At 44.6% G+C, this 19,928-nt stretch overlaps 1 protein-coding gene across 7 annotated transcripts in view; it reads right to left on the bottom strand.

Annotated features, from left to right (window-relative positions):
- The window catches only part of EXTL3 (exostosin like glycosyltransferase 3), a 150,171-nt gene that overhangs the window by 89,191 nt on the left and 41,052 nt on the right, over positions 1-19,928 (bottom strand). For 5 of the 7 annotated variants that reach the window (XM_077176476.1, XM_077176478.1, XM_077176474.1 and 2 more), the window contains exon 2: positions 16,219-16,293. The exons of the other annotated variants lie outside the window; for them this stretch is intronic. The gene's annotated coding sequence lies outside the window, so the exon portion shown is untranslated. The remainder of the gene's footprint in view (positions 1-16,218; positions 16,294-19,928) is intronic. 7 annotated transcript variants of the gene reach the window in all.

Genomic DNA, 19,928 nt, shown 5'->3' with positions numbered 1-19,928 from the left:
AGCTCCCTTCCCAAAGGAGCAGCACAGGGTGGGACAGACCCCAGCTCCTTCTCCCACAGCTTTATTCCCTGTGAAGGGCAAACAGGAGCAAGGGTTTAAGTGCTAAAGCAAACAGAGGCAGCTTTAACACACAGGTTGATGAAAGAGGCTGTACACAGCTGCTCTTGAAGTCATTTCTTTGTAGTCTTCATTCCCACAGATAATTATGAGCTTAGAGCTTCCAAGACTTCAAATGATACTTTGTGCTTCCTTCAAGTATATATATATATATATATAAAAACACATTTTAGATGTCATATGCCTTTTAAGTCAGGATTAATGAATCCTCACAGAAATCACAGCAATGGCCACAGTTACCCGAGTGATAGACTGGGGGAGCTCTGATGTGCTTCTGGTTTTGCAGAAAGGCTGAACCTCAACCTGGCTAGGACCTGGAGCTATTAAATTAATAAATTCTTAGGGGTAGTATTATTGCCTTGGAGACTACACATGTACAAGCGTTCCTTTAAAAGTAGATTTGAGAAATATTGATTTTTAAGAGGATTTCACAAAGCACTGCTAGTAATAAAGGTAGCATTTGGGAGAACAAAGCTGGAAGTTTTAACTCCCCAAATGCTGTGAGTGGGGAACTTGGGAGAACTCAAGACCAGGGAATGAAGGAATTCATCTGGTTCTTCACATCCACCTTGAAATAAGAAATGACAGTGCATGGGCCAGCAAGCCTCTCTGGAGTGACTGGTGTTTAATAAATTATGGCAGTATTTTAAAAAGAGATACAAAAAAAAAAAAAAAAACAAGCTTAAAAAAAGGACCAAAAGTATTTTAAGAATAGAGGGAAAAAAAAAATAAGACAGTTCTACTCCAAGGGCATAGACCAAAAAAAGAGCTACAACCAAGAACTAAACACAGGACACAAATAAGTTTGTGGAGGAAAGGAGCAGGTTTGTTCTCTCCCTCAGATCTGAAGAATACAGGAAATTTTACACAGCAATGGGGAGAAGGGGGAAGAGAGTATCAAAATCCAAACAAGTCACAAGGCATCAACAATCCCTTGATGACAGCAGAGTAGTTTTTGTTGGCACAGCTCACGACAGCTGGAGGAATAATTGCGATGCTGAGCGAGGATGCCGAGAATATTTCGCTTCAGAGACTCAGATGAAAGATGTTATCCACAAGCACTTTGCAAATGTTAATTAAACCCACACAGCCCCTTTTTGGCAGATCAAGAAGTATTTATCCCTCTTTTGCAGAGAGGGGAATGAGTATCTCAGGCACTTTTAACTTAAGGTTAAAGCTGCTCTTTGTAGTTAGGAAGTGCCTCACAGATACACCATTAAAAACACAAATTAACCTTCCCAGGCCAGCACAGCCAGAGTGGAGCTGACCCTTCTCACTTCTCTCTGATTTCTGCCCCAACAGAAGCCTTGACTCTGCAGAAAAACCAAACTCTGAGATGAATATGGGCACTACAAATGAGCTTTAAAACAACAGCGACCCTTGGTGAGTTGGAAAAGAAAAAAATTCAAATAAATTCAACTGCTCTTCCTTTGGTGACAGCTTTTCCCAGGTCTAAAATCATGGAATAACCTGAGTTGGAGGGGATTCATAAGGAACACTGATCCAACTCCTGGCCCTGCACAGACACCTCAATAATCCCCCCTGGGAGCATTGTCCAAACCCTCTGGAGTTCTGGCAGCCTTGGGAATGTCACCATTCCCTGGGGAGCCTCAGTACCCTCTGGGGAAGAGCCTTTCCCTGATATCCAACCCAAACCTGACACAGCCCCAGCTGTTCCCTGGGTCCTGTCCCTGTCACAGGGAGCAGAAATTGGAGCTGTCCCTCAGGAAGAAGCTGCAGCCCTTGATGAGTCTCCCTCAGCCTCCTCCAGGCTGGACGAGCCCAGTGACCTCAGTCCCCCTTTGTAGCTGCTCCCACCATTCCAAACAAGCTTCCCATTCCATAAAACACCATCCCCCAACAGGATGAAACAGTAATAGTGTCAATTTAAGCCAAGAGAGTGAGTGAAAGCAGGCAGAACCAGTGGAAATAAAAAGGAGCAGTGAAATCGTTACCAAAAAAGACAAAAGAGGCACAAAGTATTTGAGGCACCTACACTGGCAGGGCAGGAGCACCTGGAAAAAAGTGTCCTGGAAAAAAGAGCTTTTCCTCAGAAGAAAACCACTGAATTATTTGCTAAATTGACATGGAACATTTGGTATTTAGGAGGGGAGGGCCACTTTGTTGGATCTATAAAAGAGTAGCTGAGAACATCTGCAAGGTCAGGAAGAAAATGCATAAACACACATGTGAACTAAAACACCAAAACACACAGTGGTGGTCGATGCCTGTGATCTTACCATGAAAATAAACATATTTGGAGTTCCTTCCTGTTAAAAAACAACAACCCAAACCCCTGAAGCAGCTGATTTAAGATATATTTCAGTTGGAAATACATTTGAGGATGCAGTTGGAAAGGAAACCTAAGAGTAAGCAGAGCATTTTCAAAGACTGTCCAGCAGAAATGCAGTGGGACAGAGTCCCTCGCCCAGAGCTCACACCCAAAGGCACACCCTGATTACACACACAGTGTGTAATGGTTTTATGGATCTGTATTTATATTCCATTGATGTTTGCAGTGTAACCCACAGGGCACAGCACACAATTCACCAGCACCCAGCAGCTCAGGAGAGACTGTCCAGGGCTGCAAGCTGCATTCAGAGCAAGCACAGGGGCTGAAAAGCTTTTCCTAGGCTAACCCAGTGCCTCAGCTTGTGCTGGTGCTCACAGGGGTCCCAGGATGAGGGAAGAGATGAGAATGTTGACTCCATGTTTCAGAAGGCTGAAACATTTTTATGATATATATTACAGAAGGCTTATTATTTTATGATATATATTATATTAAAACTATACTAAAAGAAGGCTTATTATTTTATGATATATATTCTATTAAAACTATACTAAAAGAAGGCTTATTATTTTATGATATATATTCTATTAAAACTATACTAAAAGAATAGAAGAAAGGATTTCATCAGAAGGCTAACTAAGAATAGAAAAAGAATGAATAACAGAGGCTTGTGACTGACCCAGACAGTCCAAAACAGCTGGGCTGTGATTGGCCATTAATTAAAAACAACCACATGAGACCAATCCCAGATGCACCTGTTGCATTCCACAGCAGCAGATAACCATTAGTTACATTTTGTTCCTGAGGCCTCTCGGCTTCTCAGGAGAAAAAAATCCTAAGGAAAGGATTTTTCATCAAACGTGTCTGTGACATCAGCTGGCTTTCTTGGGAGCTTGCATGATCACAGGAACTTCAGGAGCTCAAAGGTCCTGCTTGCAAAACCAGGCTGGTCCATGCCACAGCACAAGGGGCCATCACTGCCCCACTCAGGTGGGGCATTTCCTCACTGCTAATCCAAGGTACAGGAAGCTCCAAAGAGCCAGGAGAAACCTGAAACCACCCCAGGGAAGGAGGTTGTGCAATTCCAGCATTACCTGTTGTGAAAAAGGCCAATCACTCGTTTTGAAAATTTTAAAAGTTTCATAGTAATAAAATGGTTATAAAAATAGTAATACAATTAGAGTAAGAATAATTTGGACAATTTGAATTAGGACAATATGAGACAATAGAGACAAAGAGTTATGGACGTCCGGGTACCTTTTTCTGGGCAAAATAAACCCGAAAAAGGACACACATTAACAAAGGATTAACCCTTAAAAACAACAGCCTGTTGCATATTCATACACCTCATACATGATGCATAAATTCCATTCAAACACAGGATTCTGTCTGGTCATCCTCAGCTTCTTCCTCTGAATCCTGACAGCGCCTTCGAGGCAGGAAGAAGTTAATTTCTTCTGATAAGAAGGCAATAAATTCTTTTTCTCTGAAAGATTCAGGTGTCCTGGGGCTGCTATCTACCTGCAAGTCCTTTCTTTAAAATAAGTATCCTACATAGCATGGTTTCTATTTGAACATTTTTTATAACCTAAAACTCTAACACACTACTTAAGAGAATGAATCCAGCATTACTTTCTAACACAACACATACAATATTCATTTGAATATTTGCCAAAAGCCAATCATAAAATCCATGCATTTTTCCCACCTGCGCTGCTGCAGCGTGGCACAGCCAGGAGACAAACCCAGAGCAGAGGCACCAGATGTTTGCTGCTGCATTCAGCTCCCCCCTCTGCCAACCCTTTCCAGGCTCACTCCAGCACCCAGACCCAGCTCCTGCTCTTCCCATGCACAGACAGCAGGGAAAGGCTCTTCCCCAGAGGGTGCTGAGGCTCCCCAGGGAATGGTGACATTCCCAAGGCTGCCAGAGCTCCAGCAGTGTTTGGACAATGCTCCCAGGGTGGGATTTTTGGGGTGTCTGGTGCAGGGCCAGGAGCTGCACTCCATGGTCCTTATGAATCCCTTCCAACTCAGGATATTCTCTCTCTGTGATTCTTTGCCCTCCAGCTCAGAGTTACTTCTCCAGTGTGCTCAGTCATGGTACTACAGGCATTAAAATAATGTTTTAGTGCAGTTTTTAGCAGCCAAGTCCAAGTATTTTGGCTGATAATTCCATCTGTGCCCTTGGCTTCTGGTTATATTAGAACTGCACACAGTGAGGTAGATATTGAGACATTATTAAAGGTGCTCTGCATCCAGAGCAATTCCCACAGAAATGTATTTGCAGTCCACTTCATCTTGATGACAAGGCTGGAATTAGGGCAATTCCAGCTGGGAACTGTTGCTGTGTTTTAACACATGCTGCAATGCAAGGCAGCTGCACTGACCTTTCCTGGCTGCTGCTCTGGGCTTTTCCCCACAAACACTTTGAAGGGTTTGGACTGGTTCTGATCTGCTGCCACTCTGCCAGGTGAGCAGCCCTGTTCCAGACTCTCAGGAGAGGTGGGAGGCTCAGCACTCAAGGCTGCAGGAGGAGCAGGGGGCTCCAGGCAAGGAGCAGGGGCCAGGCCTTGTTATTCCATGCTTTCCGATAAGAGACCCAGCACATTTTTGGCCTTCCCACACAAATCCATATTTGTATGGCTGCCAGATCTTTATCACTTCCCTTTTTGCTTTTTTTTTTGGTTGCTTGTTTTAAACTTTGCCCAAGGTTACATTCAGCAAAGGCTGCTCCCTCAAAATACAGCATTAAACCCACTATCACATTAACATCTGGAAATCTCATTTAAATCCTTCTTACAAGCGAATGTTTTGCAAAAGAAAGCCCCAAGTGAGCCAGAAAGCAGAGATTTTTTGCAGCACATCCCTTTGCAAGTGAAGCATTTTGCAAAGGCCACCTTGCAGCTGTTGTTGTGACCTTCTGGAGATCAATGTCCCCACCTGTGCTCACCCTCTCCTGGGGGAGCAAACACCACACACACAAAACAAGCAGCACTTGGTAGCCTGGAATGTGACACTGGATCCAAACCAGCTCAAAACCTCCTACATCAAGTACAACCTGCTGCAGGCACCAACTCAAAGCTCCCTCAAAAATGGCTTAGAAAGAGCCCAGCAGCTGTTGAACTAATTCCCTTTTTTCCCACCCAAATTAATGTTTGGAATCTGCACATGTCTGACTAAAAGCCACTTTGTAACTCTCAGTCGCTGCTTGTGGCCTTTTAAAATTTTCCTTTGGGGGATCAACACTGCCCTTAAGAGTTAAAGGTTGGGGTTTTTTCACCACCACAGCATCATCTGTATTTCTTATTTACAGAACCAGACATCATCTGTAAGTAATATTTTCAGTAACCCCTCTGCTGGCCCTTCACCTCTGTTTTCACCCTGCAGCTGCTCAGGGATGCCTGACAGGGCCCCTTTTTGCAGCTCCTATGTCCAGCAAATGTTCCAGACAAACAGGAGACTATTCCAGATTATCCCTCCCCAGATTTAATGACTCTGGAAAGATCCCCAGGGAAGGAGTGTTTACTGCCAACGAGCTCCATTAAGTATCCAACAACATCCATCAAAAAAACAGCAAAACATTCGGGTTTTAATTATTTTTCAAGCTGGCTGTAGCACACAGAATATCACAGGGCATGTGCCTGCCCACAATTCTCTGCATTCTTTTGGGGACTGTCAGCAAAGACAGTGTGAAAAATGCCATGTATTTTATGATTGGCTTTTCACAAATGTTCAAATGAATATTATATGTGTTGTGTTAGAAAGTAATGCTGGATTCATTCTCTTAAGTAGTGTGGTAAATAGAGTTTTAGGTTATAAAAAATGTTCAAATAGAAACTGTGCTATGTAGGATACTTTTTTTAAAGAAAGGACTCACAGTGAAATAGCAGCCACAGGACACCTGAATCTTTCAGAGAAAGAGAATTTATTGCCCCATTATCAGGAAAACTGAACTTCCCACCTCGAAGGTGCTGTCAGGATTCAAAGGAAGAAGCTGAGGATGACCAGACAGAATCCTTCGTTTGAATGCAATTTATGCATCATGTATGAAGTGTATGAATATGCAACAGGCTGTTGCTTTTAAGGGTTAATCCTTTGTTAACAGGTGTCCTTTTTCCCAGAAAAGGTACCCAGACATCCATAACTCTTTCTTTTATTGTCCTAATTCAAATTGTCCAAATTACTATTACTCTAATTGTATCACTATTTTTATAACCATTTTATTACTATGAAACTTTTAAAATTTTCAAAACGAGTGATTGGCGTTTTTCACAGACAGCTGCTCCCAGGAGGAGTAACTTTACTCAGGATAACCAAGCAGTAGGAAAACCCTGATTTTTGCCCTATAATGCCAGCAGGGAGGGAGCAGAGTTGCTGGGAACACCTTTAGGACAGTGACAGGCTCCTGGCACAAGAGGCTTTGTTTAGGATGTGGTTTTGCACTGCTGCTCAGCTGATCTCATGGCCTGGTGCTGCTGAAAAGAGAGATCTCCTTCCCAACTTCCAAGCCTGAATCAAGGAGTTAGGCTGGGAGGAAACTGTCTGGACTGAGAGGGAAGGAATTGGATCTGTATCAGTGCAAAAAGATCAGTGGGAGCAAAAACCTTTCCTTGCATCACCAGCTTGCCATGAGATCAGTTCAGCTGCAATGCACAGGCACACTCTAAATTTAGAGAGCTTTCCAACTCTAAAGCTGTATCCCACATCCATTATTCCTCTCCAACACAAGAATGAGCCGTGCTATTATAAATGCTTTTATACCAACATTGTGCTCTCCACCCTACAGGAGCACACATCAATTGTGGATAAAGTGGTTCAACTTTGGAACGTAGACAAAAACTGAGCAAACGCTAATGGTGGTGAAAGACAGGTTGCCTGGGGAGAGAAATGATCAGAGATTTAAGAGGAAAGGGGAGGAAAAAAAAACCCCTACAGATAATTTACCTGTGCTTGGGTCACTGCTCATTAGTGCTCTGAAGAGAATCACTTCACAAGTTATAAATTAGGCTGCTCTTGGCTTACTCCCTTATTATCCAGCTCAGGCAGCGGCCAGGAGCCTTTCACACGCACGGGATAATGGGAACACTTAGTCTGAATAAAATGAACAGAGGAAAAGAAAAAAAAAAACAGGGGCCTTCATTTGGGCAGGAAAAATCATCAGGAGACCCAGCAGTGGCATTGGGTTTCACCAGTCACTTCTCTGTCACTCTGCATTTCCTCCTTCTCTGGAGAAGGGAAAACCTCTCCAAAAACAAATTTGGGCTGTGCAGAAGTTGTTTTCTCCTGTTGATATTTCCATCTACCCCCTGCTGGTTTGGGATTTCCAACAGACTTTTTAAAAGCTTTCCCCATTCAGGCTGAGCTCTACTCTTAAGAAGTTTCTGGAGAGACTGTTCATAAAAACTTTTAATTTTGGTTATTAGGCAGAGCTCACTGTTCAACAGCAAGCAGTCAATTTCTGTCTCAATTTTTTTATCCTTTTATAATCGTGGCTTGGAAAAAAATGCAGCTATAACACTTTTTTAAACATTCATGATTTTTTAGCTGTATAAAATAAAATCCATAAAATCCAGCAGACAGTAATATACCAGTGATACCTATCAGAGCTGGCAAGGGCAAGATCACTCTTTTCCCACACATCATCTAATCTCCTGCTTATATCTCTGATAAAATAAACTCATTATTAAAAAGCGCTTTAGTCTAAAGGTTAAAGGTTGACAAAATCCACAACTTTGGAACAACAAAAGCCAACTTTGACTAGAAAGGCTGAGACAGCTAATTCAGCTCAGAAATTTTGGCAATTTTCCCTCCTTCAAGGATGAGCTGTGCAGCTGCAGCCCCGGCACCAGCAGCAGCCTGACACTTGGCCTTGCTCTTAGGATTCCATCTCAGAGGCAAAAGCACATGGCAACAAAGACACACTTGGCCAGTGAACCCAAGAGGATCTGTATAAATTAGCTCCCTGGAGACCTGACAAAGGCTCCTTTCCCTCCTCAAAGGCATCAGCCTCACGGTGAGCACTCCAGACAGAATTAAAAGGGCTCTAAATCTGTCCACAGGGAAAGGCAGCAGCTGGACCAGCAGGATGAAGCAGAGAGTTCAGACAGCCCCACACGGGAGGGAAGAGGGAAGAAGTAAATGCTCCTTTCCTTAGGGGCAGTTTCAGTGCACTGCAATCCCCTCCCAGGTTAAATCTCTCCTCTAAAAATGCCACTGGTACAGAGGGCTGAGGCACCGTGCAATGACTCTGGTCCCATTACAGATCCAGCCCCACTCAGCACCAGCTTCCAAATTCTTCCCCCTCTCTTTTCAAACACTAATATGCAAAACAAAGGCTGCCAGAGCTCTGGGAGCATTTGGACAGTGCTCTCAGGCACAGGGTGGGATTGCTGGGGTGTCTGTGCAGGGCCAGGAGTTGAACTGGATGATCTTTATGAGTCCCTTCCAGCTCAGGATATTCTTAAATTCCAGGTAGGTTTTTTTTTTTGCAGCACTACCTAATTCAGGTCCAGGCTGAAGCCAGCCTCAGTGGCAGAAGTGAAATCTGTTCTGCCCAGGAGCCTCCCTGGAGAGGTAAAGCTGCCTCCCTTGCTCACTACTCTGGACCAAGAAAAACTCCTCTTCTAAAATTTTAAGCATCATCTTCACAGCAAGATGCCCGTGACTTCCACATCAGCCTTTCTGCTGCCTGTGGGAGGCACAGATCTTGGCTTGCTTTTAGCTCCTGAGTCACTTGGGAGCTGGGAACAGAAGGAATAAGAATCCTTCAGTCATCAGCATCACCAGCTAAAAACACCCAGAGAGCAGCAGCAGGTCTGAGAGCCACCGAGTGCAGGAAGCACGTGACAAAAACATCTCCAGCAGTAAAAAATGTAATAACCTTGTTATTAATTCTGAACAAACAACAACACTGATTCCCACTCTTCCTTTGATTTGCAACAGGAGGAGGAAGAAATAAACTTGTTTGAACAGGAACAGCTGTTACATCAATGCCAGTTTAATGGAGTCTCCAGCATCCTGTTCTCGGGAGAGCCGTGGATGTTTGAGGAGGAGTTCTGCCTTTTCAAGAGGACTTCAGAACCTCAAACACCAACCTGCAGCTAGATTTTCTCCCTGATCAGAAGTCAATTATCCTGCTGAGTGATGACAGAACAATTCACAAAGTAAAACCCTTCTCGTATCAGGGCCCTCTGTGATGGAGTTGTGCTGGGAACTTCCTTACAAGAAAAGCAAGGAGGATTTCACTTGTGCTTCCCACAATTACTCCCAAGGGCCTCGCTCTGAACTGCCAGGTGAACCTGCAGTGTAGAGAAAGCTTCACTGACAATGTGAGCTAATCCACTTTTATCCCCAGCAGAAGTTCCCAAGTTTTTACAAGTCTGAGGAGATCTAGAAAGCATTTACACTCAGCATTTACACCCAGCATTTACACCCAGCTGTCTCTAGAGCTCACTCACAGAACCAAATTTGTGCTACTGCCATTGTTTCTCACTCCCCAGTCACTGCTACAGTAATGCAAACCTCCTGGGGAGCCCTTTTAATAATTTTTAACCACTTTGAAACAGTTTTATTATACTAAATAATCACTGCAACATTTTCATATCACAAAGAAGTTTTCATTTGTTCTCAGGCTTTGTTCCTTGCAGGGTTCTCATCCCAGCACTGTTCCCTTCCCAGGTGTCTGAGGTCAGATAAACTGAAATGAGTTCCAGAGAGGGCTCTCAGTATCTGCTGTTGGATAAATGAAGCCACAAGTTCATGGAATGGGTTGGATTGGAAAGGACCTCAAAACTCATCCCGTTCCACGAGGTGAGTTTAACAATGTTATTGTTAACATTGTTATTTAACAATGAAAAGAAACAGCAAGACCAAGAGAAGAATCAGGGAATCTTTAAGGTTGGAAAATCACAAAAATCCAACCATCAACTCAGCACCACCACGCTCACCACTACACCAGGTCCTCAGGTGCCACATCCACACATTTTGTGAACACTTCCAGTGATGGTGATTCCACCACTGCCCTGGGCAGCCCCATTCCAGTGCTTGACAACCCTTGCCATGAAGGAATTTTTTCCTAATATCCAAATTTAACCTCCCCTGGCACAACCTGAGGCTGTTTCCTCTTACCTGAGAGAAGACCTGACCTGCACCTCCCCACGACCTCCTGTCAGGGAGCAAGAAGGGGCCTGGAGAATTGCAGCCCTGCACTAACACACCATGGAGGATCTCACAGCAACCTGATGGCTTTCACCTCGCTGGAGCTCCTTCCCTCTAACCCTGTGTGATCCAAGAACTGGGAGCAGAAATGAAATAATAAACACACAAACAGTGACTTATTCTCCCCAAATGTGAAGCAGCTCCTGGAGGGAAGGGAGGAGAACAGAAGCCAGGCTGACATTCCGAGCTCAGCAAGCAGGAGCACTCCAGCACATACTGCTGGCTTTGTGATGTGCCACAAAGGCAGCCTGTTCCAGCTCCCCTGTCACACATTGTCCCACGCTGCTCTGCTCCCAGTTTCAGTGGCTGCATTAAATGGAAAAGTCCCCTGGCTGATGGCACAAGGGGCTGGATTCTCCCAGCTCCACTTCCCCGGCGTGGCTGGATCACTGCAGGATCCCAGGGAGGTCTCCAAAGCTCCCCTTGGTCCAAGCTAATCCAGGAGGTTTTCCCTACATGGAGTCTCTCATCACAAGAGATTTACTTGGGCAGAGCAAAATTCCACCACACAACTCAGCATTTTACAGGCCCTTTCCACACTGGCTCTATTATTCAGGCAATGTACTAAAAAAAGGTGAAATAGAAATAAATAGATGCAGTGTTCCAGTGCTGTCCAGGAAGAGCTGACCCCTCATGCAGGGAGATCAATGTCTGCTGCATTTATACCCTCTAAGGCCAAAAATAATGCTGGAACCACCAGGAGAAACAGACAATTAAGCTGTTTTTCTCCCAAGCAGATTAAAAATTACTCTCAATTTGCTACCTTACTAAACTACAGCTGAAATTATTACAGTAGGCTGACTGTGGGCTGACAGGCTGGCTGTGTGCAACTTCACATTCAGGAGAGTCAAAGAAAGGGCCATTAATATAAATTTATGTATTTATATCTAGATATAGATATATAGATATATAGATATATAGATATATAGATATATAGATATATAGATATATAGATATATAGATATAGATTAGATATAGATATAGAGGTTTGATATAAATATAGATATAGATAGATAGATAGATATAGATATAGATATAGATATAGATATAGATATAGATATAGATATAGATATAGATATAGATATAGATATAGATATAGATATAGATATAGATATAGATATGAAAGGAAGGAATACTAAAAATCCTCCATCCTTCACCAACAAGCAGGGGCTGGGACACCCTGAGGAGTGATAGAAAATCAACCTAGAGTTTCTGGCTGTATTTCTCTCCCTCTGTCCTCCTCCCGGTGTCCCCTGTCCAGGAGGACTCCCCAGCTGGGTTCAGGACTGGTTGAGGCACAGGTGACACATCTTGGCAGGCCAGGTGAGGCTTTGGGGAGTTTTTGGTGTTTTATTGACAGATCTGTGCAATGAACTGGGAGAGAACTGCCACAAGGACTTGGTCCTTTGGGTTCCCTGTGCAAAACAGAAGCCACAGTGGAGCAGAGACAGAGCTGGGAGCTTTGTGGGGCTAAAGGCTGGAAGGAAGGCAGCAGAGAGGCAAGAAGAAAAGCACAGTGGTGGAAATAGCAGTGGAGGCATGGAAGATAAAGCTGAACACTGGGAAAAAACTGCTCTGGATGGTCCAGGAGCTGTGATTCAGCACTGAGGAAAACATCCTAGAGTTCTCAGCTGAACAGAGGCCCAAGTTTCCCAGGCTGCCCACAGGCCAGGGCTTTAATCACCCTTGGAGGAGCCCTGACTCACCTCAGGGCAGCACAAAAGCCACAGATGTGAGTCAGGGCAGATAGAGAAAACCACAGGCTTGTCAGCCCCAAGCGCCCTGGGACTGCAGCCCTGGTGGTAACACTTTAATCACATCACATTCCAGTTGTACTTTTTGGAAGCCACTAATAAAATAAATATCATTTATACAGAGCAGAGGAGATGGAGAGCCAGGTCCTGCTCTTGCAGAACCAGAACCTGTTTGATGACTGATTTATATTTCTCTAAATAAGACCAATTCTCCATTTGGATATCATTTCTTAAGCAATGCAGAGGGGGAGAGGGTTTAACACCCAGAATGATTCTTGTCACCATTTAGAAGATGCAGTGGACACCAGCAGCCATTTAGTTTCACAAAACTGCTGCAGGATACAAAGATGCATCCCATATCCTGGCTGACAGCTTTAGCAAAAAGCCACACAACCCTGCCAGGGCTCCTTGTTAACAATGTATTGTTCTAGTGACTCAGTGCACTGGAATGCTATCAGGTTTATTCATAGCTTTTCTGATAGAGTTTTTAGATTAGACACACACAAATCTCTGCTTTTTAGAAAAAAAAAAATAATAAAAGACTATTATTACATGGAACATCAAAATTCCTGTTTTCTTTTCTATGGCTAAATATACAGAGAACTCCAGCAAAAGGACAGGACCTCAAAAACCCAAAGGTTCTTTCAATTTTTTAATAAGAACACTCAAGAGGAGAAAAAATTACCACAAATTGTAAACAGTGAATATAATAAAGATGGTCAAAAGCATGAAGCATCTCTGTAAGGACCATTGAATCCATTAGGACATTTTAGTCTGGAAAAGAGGCCTCTGACAGGGGACACAGTAGGGATTTACAGAATTTTAATGCAAATGACAATTCCCCAAATATGAGCTGGCAGAAGGTGCAGTTACCAAAAGGAAGTGATCCAGCACACCAAGTTAAGCTTTGAAATGCCTGGACAGAGGCTGAAAAAGCACAAGAGCTGAATAAACTGATGGGAGATGAAGAACATTCCTGCTGGCCATGGCTGGAGACAGGACAGAGCCAGCCTCCCCCAGCTCAGGTGTTTTGTTTGCCACATCCTGGGTTTTTAAGAAGCAGACAAAAGTCTCCAGCAGCAAGGAGCAGGAATTCCACCCTCTCACTTCCCAGGAGGTCCAGGCAGCACAAACCCTCCCTGCCATGCCCAAGTGCTCTCCCCCAGCCCTTCTGCACTGCAGCTGTGAGCAAAGACCTGTGTGAAGCACAGGAAGCGTCAGACCCACGCTGGTGTTCACGTGGTTGGTGCCACATCCTCACAGGAAGGGACCTGCTGCAAAACTCCTGCAGAACTTGGCTCTGCTGCCAAGCCAGGAAGTCTCAGGAAGTGTTTGAAGATGACTTGTCCTGAAAGTATTCTTAGATTCCAGGCCCAACCCAGTTATTTCGATATTTAGTGTCATGGAGAGAGTTTTGCATTAAAATGACTTGTTAAGGAGTCCCTTGAAACAGGTTATTTTGCCATTCTGCTCCATGGCAATCACAGACTGTTTCCAGAATCTTCCTGCCAAGCCCTCCCCTCAGCTATCTCCTACTGACCTAAATCCATACTCCTTGCTTTAATCACAAACTTCCACCCTACAAAGGACTCCAAACCTGGAATCCTTGTCTCCTACATTCATTCCTCTAGGCACCAGGCCCACTAACCCAGAAGGGCCCCTGAAGGTCAATGCTGAATGTGCTGCCCACCACAGCAGTGCAATAAATGTTCCAGAGGCCAAATGATGTCCCGGGGTGTGGGAACCCAGGACATCCCTCTGGCTGTCCTGGACTGCCAAGATCCCTACCAGGGGGCTCAGAGACCCTGGCACAGAGCCCAAAATCCCTCTGGTTTTGATTATGACCCATGCAGCAAATTACCAACCTTAGATGAAGATCTGCAAGCCACGACAAATTAAGTAGAATGATAGTGAAGTTATCATGGGGTGAAAAAGTAGATTTTTGGGGTTTTTAGAATGGGGGTTCAGGAGGCAAGATGGAGGGATCTGGGTGTGCCCAGCCTTTCTCCTTCTTCTTCTTGGCCTCCATCTTCTGCTGTGATGGTGGCACTTTGGGATTGGTTTAGAGTAGAAGCTCACTGTCTAACACAGGTGATAGGGATTGGGAAGTGATTGTAAATATTGTACAGGTGGTTTTTAGTATAAAGACATAACACCACCCCAGGGGCTGGCAGAGTGCCTGGAACTGCCCTGCTGGATGGACCTCAGCAGGACAGGAGAAAGAATTTTATAGATAAGGAACAATAAACAACTTTGAGACTGAAAAATGAAGAGCTCTGACTCCTTCTTCAAGCACCAGGCTGGGAAAAGAGACTTTCTAACTCATCTTGGGGTCACTCTGCCAAGCTAGAGATCCTGATGCTGAGGGAAAGCTGTGCAGCCCTGGCCTTGTGCAACTGCACAGAGCTGTCAGCCTGAGACTTCCTCCTCCTTAAGATATGCAAAAGAGAAGGAGAATTCAATGGTATTGACTGACTGCAGCTCCTCAAGTCAGCAGATGTGGCTCAGAGCACAGCCTGGGATCAGAGCTGTCGATGAGGGCCCTGGCACCGTTGGTCGATACCGGCGTGGTTTGTCCTTCACGTGCCCCCACTGCTACTCCCAGCTTTGTTATTCACGGTGGAATTTTTCACAGGAGCTGTGTTCCAGCTGAGGGGAGTCCCTGCTGTGTGTGGCAGGGCACAAAGATTTCCTGGATCCAGAAGTACAAGGAGAAATGCTGCAATACACAGGAATAGACACCCGAGCCCAGGACACCCTGCATGTACTGGCTGGATGTGGGAAAAATGAGGAATCCACAAATAAGTTTGTCTCTCTTTGCCTTCTTTCCCAGAAGCACAGGAATTCTCTGCCCTGCCCCCCGGATACATCCACACCAACCTGATGACACAACCCAGTCTCTAAATGCATTATTTCATCCTTGACTTTTGTTAACAAACACTTTCAGTTTCAAGATTCATCATCCCACGTTATCCTTAGGGAATCACCTGCTAGGACTGTCACAATAAACTCAATTGCTGCAGCTCCCACACTCACCTGAATTTTACAGCCTGTGCTAGAGCATCCTCCTGGCTTTCAGAGGCAATTCCCTATTTCAGTCTGGCCACACCACTGCACCACATGGGCCAAGACATTCCAATTACTCAGAATTTACTAGCTGGAGTATTTACTCCCTCACAGTTGTGAGTTCTAAGATGTTTGCAGACACCTCATAAAGCACAGGCTCGTTATTACAGCTCATTAACACGCATGCAAGACATTTTAATGTGTAAAAATTCCCCATGAAATAAAGATTTTCTCCTCCACTTTCAGGGCAAACCTGCCATCCTTACCATGAACTGGACAATGCTTTCCAGTGGTTTATTCCTGCTCTTTTCCACCCACCAGTCAAGCCAAGCCTCATTTGGCTGATTTCATAGCACTCATTTATGAGCAACCCCGGCATGTGCCGTGGCTGGAACCTCATCCACCCTCCTCACTCAGCTCCAACACCTCCAACAAGGCTGGAACAGCTCTGGGGAGCATTTCCACTCCTGATCCTGCAGCACAGGAAGCCTCAAGGTGACACCTTTAGTGTTGATTCCCCACAGCCCTGAGCAGAATTGCAGCAGTTCTCTGCTCTGCCACTATTGGAAGTAGGATGAGGACACAATTTATCACTTCGGCTAAAAGGAGCTGGAGCACACTTCTCCCAAAACAAGAGTTAAGCCAAGGAAGTTTGTACTTTTAGGAGAACACTGTGCAAGCATGCAGACTTAATGCTGAGCCCCAATGGAGGCAATTTGAGGCTGACATCAGGCACTACAGAAAGTTTTATTCCTGAAATATGAAGGTACTCACTGTACACGGTGAGCAGCTGGCAAACTGGAATCTGCCCCTCTCCTGCAGCCAGCTCTCTACTCATCTGTCTGGAGCCTGTTAGAGAGGAAAAAAAGAGCTGTAAATATTGATAAAGTGACCCAAAAAAATTTTAACAAGTTTTTTACATCAAGAAGTATCAGGATCTCTAGCTTGGCAGAGTGACCCCAAGAAGAGTTCAAAAGTCTCTTTTCCCAGCCTGGTGCTTGAAGAAGGAGTCAGAGGTCTTCATTTCTCAGTCTCAAAGTTGTTTATTGTTCTTTATCTATAAAATTCTTTCTCCTGTCCTGCTGAGGTCCATCCAGCAGGACAGTTCCAGGCACTCTGCCTGCCCCAGGGTGGTGTTATGTCTTTATACTAAAAACCACCTGTACAATATTTACAATCACTTCCCAATCCCTATCACCTGTGTTGGACAGTGAGCTTCTACTCTAAACCAATCCAAAAGTGCCACCATCACAGCAGAAGATGGAGGCCAAGAAGAAGAAGGAGAAAGGCTGGACATGCCCAGAACCCTCCATCTTGCCCCCTGAACCCCCATTCTAAAAACCCCAAAAATCTATTTTTCACCCCATGATAAATTCACTATCATTCTACTTAATTTGTCGTGGCTTGCAGATCTTCATCTAAGGTTGGTAACTTGCTCCACGGGTCATAATCAAAACCAGAGGGATTTTGGGCTCTGTGCCAGGGTCTCTGAGCCCCCTGGCAGGGATCTTGGCAGTCCAGGACAGCCAGAGGGATGTCCTGGGTCCTGACAAAGAAGCAGGCCAGGTCATCAATGCAGAACAGACACCCTCACCTCCCCAGCTCCGAGGTCAAGAACTCCAAGCACCTGCAAAGCTCCCAGCAAGGTCTCCCAAGCAAATGCTGTGATGCTTGAAAACAACCGCAGCACCGGCTGCCTTTGGAGGCTGCTGAGGTCAGACCTGAGGCAGCCCAGGAGAAAAGCAAAGTATTTATACATGAGAGCAGCAGCAAGAGCTTCCCAAAGCCAGTTCCTCCAGAGGCAGTGAATCACAGCTCTTTGTGCCACGTCCTGATCCCCAAAGCACCATTACACACGAAAGGGAACAAATGTTTATGCAGACACTGTGCTGAAGGGTTGCACGGGCTCTGATCTGGAGTGCACCAAAGAAGTTCCCTTTAATATATTTGTTGTTCCAACACACTTTATCCCCTTAATGAGGCGCCACTGAAGTTCTGCTTAAACCCATTTTGATTAAGGAAAAGATTATCCATGGAATTGCCAGCCGTACACGTTGGTATACATCACACACAGACCAACTGTGCTTCAGGGAGACATTAAATCCCCGTTCAATTAATAGAGACACCTCTTAAAATGAGCATTAAATAATTCCCCACAATGTAGCACAACAACTGGCTACTCCAGTAAATTGGAATAGAGATAACTTCCCATCTCTCCACCAACAAAATCCCAATCAAAGCTTGCCCTTAAAACAAGAGGTCAGTACAGAGGGATGGGGGGCAGGAATGTTACTACCTCGGTGCTATTGTGTGCTTATATTAAAAGCTCTTCATCAAAAAAATTAAATGAAATGGATGTCTTTCATGTTTATCAATAACAGAGCTAATGGTTTTTATGTAAATGCCATTACTTCCAGCCAGATCTGCAAGAGACTGGAGCCACATAGCCCCATCTCCCCTCGCAAGAGACTCCCTTCAGGCAGCCAATCTAAATGCAAATTACAATCAAATGCAAAACCAAGAGTTTTCTGGATGATACTGAACACATAAACCCAGGGACAAAGCAGAGATATTTAAGAGCAACCCTCCTCTTCTGGAAAGACCTCCTGATCTCACATTGCTTTTCTATCATGAACATCCATAAAAATTAAAGTATAATTTGGTTCTCACTTATAGTCATATTATTTATCAGCTTCTTCCTTTCTATTGCCTTCAGTGTTAAAAAAAAATAAGAGGGGAATGTTCTTCTGTAAAGAGAATCACCTCTCAGAGATGTTTCCCCCACAACAGGAGCATTCCATCACCAAGGATATTAAATCAGAGCCATGATAAAGCCCCAGCTGGATTTGCCAAGAACAAACCGCACTTCCACATTTTCAGGAGGAAATTTCTTCTTGGAATGGAGCTGTTTTGCAAATCAAGGAAGAAGGTGTTACTACAGGATGGTTATTAAGAGGCAGAGACACAAAACTGCTGTCAGCACAAGGAGCACCATGTTCCTGGAGCATGAAAGCTTTCTGAAGAACACTTAAATCTCACCCCTACCTGGAGCACAGATCCAGCCAGGATTTTGTCAGCACTGATTAAAACAAGGTTCTAATGGCAAACCTGAAAAGAAACTAACCTTAGCAACCGTGCTGCTTAGCGAGGAGAATGCACAGAGGAGAAGCTGAGATTAAAACAAAGGGCAAAAAGCTGACAACCCAGCTATGGCACGTGAGTCCCAGCAGGGACTGGCTCTGACTACCACAGGCAGCTCCACACCAAACTTCCACCCCCAGGAGGAGCACAGGTCCTTGGAGGGATGCTGCTAATTAACAACGAGGCTGAGCACGCGCTCGTTACACAGCTGAGGAGCTGAGCACTTTGTGTGCGTGCAGGAACACTCACAGAGCAGAACTTTGCTAATTAATATTAATAACTGTGAGACCACTGCTGCCAACAGCTGGATTTTGGGAATCAGCCAGAAAGAAACCGTGCAAAGTGGGGAAGCAGAGGGACAACACAGCCCAGCGGGCGCCTGGTTCGCTTCTTTGGGTATCTATAATTAAATAATTTATCATTGTGCTCCTGTGACTACAAGTGAATGTGCAGCCTGTCAACAAAGCACCTCCTGTTATGCAAAGTCTTGCTAAATCTGAAAGTTTGACTGCCTGTAGAAAGATTTTTTTTTAAATTAAAAACCACAGCCCTGACTACCTTCTCTCAGAAACTTTTCTTGTGGGCCAGCATTTCAGAAAAGTCATCAACATCTTCTTCATGTTCTGTCTTACAGATCTATTGTTCTATATACAAAACCTCAGGACATCCCTCTGGCTGTCCTGGACTGCCAAGACCCCTGCCAGGGGGCTCAGAGACCCTGGCACAGAGCCCAAAATCCCTCTGGTTTTGATTATGACCCGTGGAGCAAGTTACCAACCTTAGATGAAGATCTGCAAGCCATGACAAATTAAGCAGAATAATACTGAATTTATCACAGGGTGAAAAATAGATTTTTGGGGATTTTAGAATGGGGGTTCAGGAGGCAAGATGGAGGGATCTGGACATGTCCAGCCTTTCTCCTTCTTCTTCTTCTTGGCCTCCATCTTCTGCTGTGATGGTGGCACTTTTGGATTGGTTTAGAGTAGAAGCTCACTGTCTAATACAGGTGATAGGTATTGGGAAGTTATTGTAAATAATGTACAGGTAGTTTTTAGCATAAAAAGATAACACCACCCTGGGGGCAGGCAGAGTGCCTGGACTGTCTTGCTGAGCGGACCTCAGCTGGACAGGAGAAAGAATTTTATAGATAAGGAGCAATAAACAACCTTGAGAATGAGAATAGAAGAGTTCTGACTCCTTCTTTGATCTCCAGGCTGGGAAAAGAGACTTTCTAACTCATCTTGGGGTCACTCTGACCAGCAGAAGCCCCAAGAACCTCTGGCTTTCAGTCCTGGATCACAGCTTGGAGTTGCTAAGACTCCCTTCTCCTCCTTCCCTTGCTC

Source organism: Agelaius phoeniceus, chromosome 3, assembly GCF_051311805.1.
Source record: "Agelaius phoeniceus isolate bAgePho1 chromosome 3, bAgePho1.hap1, whole genome shotgun sequence".
Taxonomy (NCBI): Eukaryota; Metazoa; Chordata; class Aves; order Passeriformes; family Icteridae; genus Agelaius; species Agelaius phoeniceus.
The sequence above is the reverse complement of the archived record's forward strand: the minus strand, read 5'-3'. Positions and strand labels throughout refer to the sequence as shown.